We start from the raw sequence: 7,027 nt of genomic DNA on the forward strand, positions 1-7,027 counted from the left end.
GGTGGTCCCTTGGTCAGCGATTCCTCTGCGACGGTCGGTGATCGACAAGATGTGCTGCTACAGATCAGACTATCCCAAAGCATGTGACCAGATACCACATATAAACTTCTATTCCCACTGATACTCCGAACATGAACTCTACACCTTAAGAACGAATGACGGCAACGGATACGGCCTCCGCGCTATCCAACGTGTTTTCTCTCCCACTGGGGCATCTGTCAAATTTCCAAGCTGGACTTTTGCGCCGCAGGAAGAAGCATTACTTTGCCTGCTGGAACGTTAGGACCGACTGTCGGATGAGGTCAGTATTCATGAGGGACGTGGTGACCTCGTCGATCGGATCCGGCTCAGCCTACCCCGGCTCAATGCCTCTGGAGGTACAAGTAAATAAGTATGTATTAATATATCTTAATAACAAGGCGGTGAGCTGGCAGAGTGGTTAGCACGCCGGGCGAAAGGCTCAGCGGTATTTCGTCTGGTTTTACATTCTGAGTTCAAATTCCGCCGAGGTCGACTTTGCCTTTCATTCTTTGGGGTCGATAAATTAAGTATCTGTTGTCCTATCAGTATTTGCAAAGGGTAGCCATCGCTCCCAACTCCAGCCTGAAGTGTTACACACGGATCCGAGTTTCTGCGTATTGACCCATCATCAGCGTGTGACAACAATAATAGACATGATTTTAAAATATTTGAAATTCCTGAAAGAAATATTGGTTTTAAAATCTGGCACAAGACCAGCAATTTCGAGAGAGAGGTAAGTCGAGTACATCGACCCCAGTACTCAACTGTTACTTATTTTACAGGAAGGTTGAAAGGCAAAGTCGACTTCAGCAGAATTTGAAATCAGAACGTAAAGAGAGACGAAATGCCGCTAAGTATTTTGTCCGGCGTGCTAACGATTATGTCAACTCGCCGTCTTTCCAGAAGCAAGGAGAATTTGATATTTCTTAATAGGATATATCAAAATAAACGATAATTAATTAAAAGAAGGAAACAAAATTGGCGTTTTGTAGGTTAGTCCACATCTGGCCAGTTTAAATATTCACAAGGTTAATTTAACCGTATTTTCCAAATATTGTCAGATAACAAAGAAGTAGTATTGGAAGCAGAATATTTTTATACCCTAAGGAGGCGAGCTGGCAGAAAGCACGCCGGGCCAAATGCTTAGCGGTATTTCGTCTGTCCTTACGTTCTGTGTTCAAATTCCGCTGAGTTCGACTTTCGGGCCTTGTGATTATTTTTATATTATGAAGCAGAAATTTATAATTATGAAATCGAAAAGTAAACGTTATTACTATGAGCATACAAAATAACACAAGAAAAAGAGAGAGAGACGAAACGAGTAAGAAAAGCGAAATGGCTTGCTGAGCAAAAAATAAAACAATTGAAGCAGAAAGCTGACAAAAATGGGAAGAAATCTGGAAAATTTCTCTCGTAAATTTGTCAAGTTTGTGCATAATATTTTACATGATGGCTGTACGGATGGGAAAAAATGTGAATGTTGGGATTCATATTGTCTCACAAAGTTATTGCAACAAAAACTGGAATCACAAATAGCAAAACATACTTGAGGTTCAAAGAAATAAAATTCATTTCAAATTCAATGTTTAAATTAAATGATAATATCTTTGTCTATTCGTGTTCATTCAGAAGTCCAAGCATAATGTTTCGCATTTATGCAAATGTTGACAGTTATATTAATACACACACACACAAACTCAAATACACACACACATACACAAGCATAAATACACATATACGCCCCCCCCCCCACACACATATATAAATTCATTTAAAAGGAGTATTTCTGCTGTACGATAGCATATGGTAATCGATAGCCTTAGAGGAGCTTTGAAATGCCTGTTATAAGATTATTACACAGATGATGTTATACACACATACGCACACACACACACACACACACACACACACACACACACACATAAATATATGTATGTATATTGGGAAAATTAATTAAAATTGTACCTAGAAGTCTTTAAGAACAGATAAATACAAACCTGTTGGAGATATGAACAAGATTTGCTTGTAATGTGTGAGTGGTGCCATTGGCTTGCCATCAACTCTTCAGATACGAAGCAAAAACGGATTTCCTATGTTTCTATTATTCATAAAAAGATTTCTTTAGATAAGTTTCGACTGAAGTTTTTAAAATCAAGAACTTTGCTAAAATTTTAAGACACTCGTATTTGTACACATAAATGGTAGTTCAAAACGATTGGTCGGAAAGTAAATACATCTGTTTTGCAAGAGATTGATCCCAACACACACAATGGTGTTTTCTTTTTGTACCATTCATTTTGAATAACCTTGTACACATGTAGATATTCACACACACACACACACACAAACATACACACACAAACACACACACACACACACACACACACACACACAAAAAAAAAGAGAAAATGATTCACTGCTTACTACTTAATAATAATGTTCGATCCGTATTGGTCGCAGGCCGTGGTTGTGTGATAAGAAGCTTGCTTCCCAACCACATGGTTCCGAGTTCAGTCCTACTGGGTGGCACCTTGGGCAAGTGTCTTCTACTATAGCCTCGGGCCGACCAAAGCCCTGTGAGTGCATTTGGTAGACGGAAACTGAAAGAATCCCGTCGTAAATATATATATATATATATATATATATATATATATTTGTGTGTGTGTGTGTGTGTGTGTATGTATCTATCTATCTGTATGTATGTATTTGTGTCTGTGTTTGTCTCCCCGTTATCGCTTGACAAACGGTGTTGGTGTGATGACGTCTCCATAAATTAGCGGTTCGGCAAAGGAGACCGATGGAATAAATACTAGGCTTACAAAGAAAAAGTCCCGTGGTCGATTTCTTCGAACGCGGTGCTCTAGCATGGCCGCAGTCAAACAACTGAAGCAAATAAAAAGAAATAAAAGAATGCATAAGGACGATACCCAATACAGAAAACAGCCGACATCCATCGAGAAATATTTGATCGGCGGCAAAGAAGTGAATCATCGACTTGAAACTAATAAAAGACATAAATTCCTGTTTTAACATCGGAATATTTAACACACACGCGCTCATACTATCAGACAGAATCACACCTATACACACACACACACACACACACACATGTCCACACACGCACATACATTTGTTTAAAGAGGAAATAGCTTTTGCTCACAGACTTGTTCAATTGAAGACTGTTGATGTTGAATATTGAAATAAAACCATGAAACTAAACCGAAGTGGGACGTTAAGCAAGTGAAAAACCGGCGATGACTATTTTATCAGTTGTCTTACAATTCCCATGATTCCTTGCGGTCTTCTATAAAAGAGAGAAAAAGTAACAACAACGCGTCGAAGAAATCGAACCCTGGACTTTATTCTTTGTTAGCCCGGTGCTTACTCTATCGGTCGCTTCTGCCGACCCGCTAAGTTACGGGGACGTAAGCACACCAACATCGGTTGTCATGCGATGGTAGTGGTGGTGGGGCAAATGCAGACACAAGCACACACATAAATATATACATACATATATACATATTATATATATGTGTATGAATGTAGTTGAAATTTATCGAAAAACAAATGACGAACAACAAGCAGGTGTATTAGTTTGATGCTCGGGAAAAATGAGACTCTTTTACGTTTCGAGCTTACGCTCTTTAACAGATACGAATACGAGAAGATAAGAGAGAATGAACAAAAAAAAAACGTGTAGATTTCAGAGGTCCAGCATGGTGAATATATATATATATATATAGATAGATAAATAGATAAACAGACAGACAGACAGACAGACAGACAGACAGACAGATAGATAGATAGATAGATAGATAGATAGATAGATAGATAGATAGATAGATAGATAGATAAACAAATATATTCAATGAGAATAAAGTGTACTGGATTTCAGATAAGTGCTCATGGTCTGAGAAATGTCTAAAACCCTAACAGTATTTAGAGATTCAATTCGAGCGATTGTATATTATAAAGTGAAAGCAGGAAAAATTACATCAAAAATTCACAGAAGATATACGTCCATAACATAAATAATATTTTATTAATAGATAAATATATAAAGTATGATTATCTAAAAAGATATCTTACGATCGTTTCATGAATGTATTATCCATCGAAATGAAATCCAAACTTGACAATCATTATTAGGTAAAACATCCACTCATCAGAGAAAAGGATGAATTTCTGTGTAGTCAATCGAATGAGAGAGATGTTAATTAAAGATGTTGTTTAAAAAAATTACTGGTATAGATGTATATTGGTACAAAGGTAGGCTGAAAATTTTGAAAACATAATATAAATCGATGGTAAAATGCTTTGTAGTAATCCATAATGGTTGTGTGCAGATAGAAGTCCAATAATTTGTTTTCTCTTCAGTAAGTAATCCATAAATGTAAAGAATTCTTTACTACCCACACGGGGTCAATGTAGAGGGGACAATACAAGGTGGGGACAAAAAAAAATGGAATGTAAGGGATGAATAAAATAATGGATGAAAATGAAAACTGAAATGAAGCCGTTCGGCCCTACCTCCGAGCGACTTCATTTAACCTGTAAGGACGACTTTAAAACACAGTTAATCTTCATCCTTCTGAAGAATGTCTATATTATAATCATCCCGGAGATCACGATAATCTTTCCACTTTGGGAATTGGCTGGTGTCAATTTCCCTGACCCAGTATTCATAGCCCTTATCGTAGTCTTTTATTCTTGACAATTCTTCCAAGTTTGCCACCAGACAATGGTATCGTCATGGTAATCAGGAATATCCTCTCGTATATACTTCTATTGTATTGTCCCATGTGTCTATCTCATCTTAAAATCCTCTATTTGTTCCGTCATATATTACAAGGTATTTTCCTTACTCGACTCCCATGCACACCCACTCTGCCCCATCCTCCCCCTACAGACACTAACCATCTCCACACCCAACCGACTGAGCCCAAAAGTGCCCCTCCACCGCCCTGTAAGAAAAAGAAACACGTAATATATGACGGAACTAACTGAGAACTTTACGATGAGACAGACACATGGGACAATACAATAAAAGTAAATACGAGAGGATATTCCGGATTACCATGGCGATACCATTGTGTGGTAGCAAACTTGGAACAATTCTCACGGCCACATTTCTCCGTGGGGTAGATTACGTTCTTCAACAACCCAGATATCCGTAACCCACTTAACTTTCAATTTTTCGTCTAACAGGTTACCTCAATTACACCCTCCTTCTGCAGATCTTCTTCGTGTTCATGTCTTACCTGCAGTTGTTAAACAGGTCATTTATGGCTCCGGAGACGCCAGTCCTGTTGGGCCTGCAAAAGGTCATAAGAAGTAAATAAAAATAATAAAATAAAAATAAAGTGAACGGATGAAAGACGGTTTCTGGACGATTTAAATTCGGGTTGAAATAAAAGTCGCCACTTTTATATCAGAATAAAATGATTGGCCGCAGCGGGCTGGGCGCTGACAATTTGGCACGGCTGATTGAATGTTAAAGATGACACACACACACGCATTTGCGCGCGCACCCCCACACACATGCACCCTACCCCCCACTCCTACACACACAGACGCGTACGCGCAGAAATCATACACATACTGATATAGAAACTGAAAGGGAATGAGAGAGTGAGAGAAGAGAGAGTGAAAGAGAGAGAGAGACAGAGATATAACAACGTATAAATTAAACACGACTGGCAAACATTTTCCCTGTCCTTATACAGATACGGAGGTAGAGGAGGGAGAAGAAGGGAGAGAACGAAAGAAATGTCAAATAAGTCAGCGTCGAATCAGTGACGCCAAATAGGCGGCGCCAAAAATGGCCGTGCCACAATGTCTCATTCCCCTTTATATCACGACGCATAATGTATAAATATATGTATTTTATGCACATTTATTTGTGCTCTTATTGTGTCCATGCAAAAACAAAAGAGTTCTTCGTGTCTGAGTGCGTTCCTTTAGAATAAGAAAGATGAAGTTAAAGTTGTGGACATATGTAGAGTTTGAAATGATAAAGTAAATTGCGAGAATCTTAGACTGCGGCCATACTGGGGCACAGCCTTGTAGAATTTTAAAGCCCGTTACTTATTCTATCGGCCACTTTTGATGCATCGTTAAGTTACGGGGACATAAAGACACTAACGTTGGTTGTCAAGCGGTGGTGAGTGACAAAGACACACACACACACGCACAAACACACACACATACACACACACACACACATTCACACTCAAACACACACAAATATATATATTATATATATACGATGGGCTTCTTTCAATTTCCGTTTACCAAATCCATTCACAAGGCTTTGGTCGACCCTAGGCTATAGTAGAAGACACTTGCCCAAGGTGCCACGCATTGGGATTGAATCAGAAACCATGTTATTGGGAAGCAAGTTTCTTATCACATAGCCATGCCACCACCTACTGGAAGTTTTTCTCGGGATGATGCAAACGGAGGTAGAATAATGGTTATGGATAAAGAATGTTTGGAGAGGAAATGTATTGAGAAACAGCGAAACATGTGAAATGGAAGAATTTTTTTGGAAGTGTTTTATATAAAATTATGACGATTAACGTAATCGAAGTAGAGATATATTTTATTGACCTTAACCAGTTTGGTTCAAGCTTTGAATGGTTTCTTAAGACGATTTGATTTAATATATATAATCAATTATAGATAAACCTTTTCATTAAAGCTAACACGCACGTTGTTGCTGTGAAAATCGGTTTAGTATAAAACTTAATTGAATGGAAAGCACACGATTAGAGATTAGAGAATGTTAAAGAGTCGGCCATTACCAGAACACGAGTATGGATAATGGCTCGGCAACATGAAACATGGTTTTACTAATGGTTTCAAGTGCCCAGGTAGTCTTGAGACGACAGAGTCACCCTCTCAGTTCTTCAATGCTTTCATCCAAAGACACATTCAGAATGTGACAGCTGGAAGAGAGAGAGAGAGAGAGAGAAGGAGAGAGAGAGAGAGAGAGAGAGAGAGA

This window comes from Octopus bimaculoides, chromosome 3 (genome assembly GCF_001194135.2).
Source record: "Octopus bimaculoides isolate UCB-OBI-ISO-001 chromosome 3, ASM119413v2, whole genome shotgun sequence".
NCBI lineage: Eukaryota > Metazoa > Mollusca > Cephalopoda > Octopoda > Octopodidae > Octopus > Octopus bimaculoides.